The sequence below is a fragment of the Phoenix dactylifera genome, unplaced genomic scaffold, assembly GCF_009389715.1.
Source record: "Phoenix dactylifera cultivar Barhee BC4 unplaced genomic scaffold, palm_55x_up_171113_PBpolish2nd_filt_p 000961F, whole genome shotgun sequence".
NCBI classification, from domain to species: Eukaryota; Viridiplantae; Streptophyta; class Magnoliopsida; order Arecales; family Arecaceae; genus Phoenix; species Phoenix dactylifera.
Window position 1 is genome coordinate 74,189 of NW_024068319.1, and position 1,346 is coordinate 75,534.

General features: G+C 34.6%; 1 non-coding gene across 1 annotated transcript; it reads left to right on the plus strand.

Moving 5' to 3' along the window:
- Positions 1–432: 432 nt before the first annotated feature.
- LOC120107689 lies at positions 433–539 on the plus strand. Its single transcript, XR_005509367.1, has one exon. It is a non-coding gene; the product is annotated as a small nucleolar RNA R71 (small nucleolar RNA).
- The last annotated feature ends 807 nt before the right edge of the window (positions 540–1,346 follow it).

Below are 1,346 nucleotides of genomic sequence, written 5' to 3' on the forward strand. Positions count from 1 at the left end.
TAAGTATCGGTGAAATTTGCTTGATCATGTAACACTTCTTGAAAAGCAGGGATTGTAGGACAATCCTTGGTCACATGTGCATTACTCTCGCAAATTCCACATATACTTTCAACAATATTTTGTGCTTTTCCTATAGTGGCCTTGCTTAATTCCATGGCTTCAACCTTCCTAGTTAGATTAGCAATTTTTACATTGACATCATTATCATCTTTAATAAGATATATTCCTCCTTTTGCATTAGGTGCTATTTTAGAATTTTCATTTTTATCTGTTGTATCCCAAGCTTGTGCATTTTCTGCTAAAATATCAAAATAATCCCAGGCTTCATTTGGTTCCTTACTCATGAATTCACCGTTACACATCATTTCTACAAATTGTCTCATATTGGAGGACAAACCATCATAAAAGAAACTAATGACCCTCCAAATTTCATATCCATGATGTGGGCAAGCAAGCAGAAGGTCCTTAAATCTTTTCCAACACTGAAAAAATGTTTCTCCATCTTTTTGTGCAAAGTTCATGATATTTCTTCTAAGTGTGTTCGTTTTATGTGTTGGAAAGAATTTCTTTAAAAATTTTCTTGTCATCTCTTGCCAGGTAGCTATGGTCCTAGGTCTTAAAGAATGTAACCATGACTTAGCTTTTTCCTTTAAAGAAAAAGGAAATAACTTAAGCTTCACTACCTCTTCATTGATATTATTAAATTGAAGTGTTGAACACACTTCATCAAATTCTTTTAGGTGCAAGTAGGGACTTTCGAAGTCAAGTCCATGAAACTTTGGGAGTAATTGGATTATTCCTGGTTTCATATCAAAGGCTCCCGCAGCAGTAGGAATAACCATGCAAGAGGAGTACTGGTCCTAGTAGGTTGTAGATAATCGCGAAGCGTTCTACTAGGTAGGTTATCTTGATATTCATTATCTCCATGATTACTCTGACTATCCTCCATTTGATTAATTGAACTTTTATCCCTTGATTCAGCTCGAAATAATCTTTTCGTTTTATCCCTTTGCCACAACTGCATATACTGACCAATTAACCAGTTTTTTTTTATTAATTAATTATTTATTTATTTTGTATATATATATATTTTTAGAGTTTTGGATGAGTATGAATATTACCTAAAGCTATGAATATTGACACCCTACTACTAAAATTATTCATAATCAAACAGTATCAAAGCATAGCACCCTTATTTCTAATGTTTTCCTAAAAATTTCTAGACAGCTCCTAACTGGTTTGAAGAGTACACTTAAGCTCCTAACTGGCGCCGTTGTAGTATAGTGGTGAGTATTCCCGCCTGTCATGTGGGCGACCCGGGTTAGATCAATCCTTGAAGCATCGAG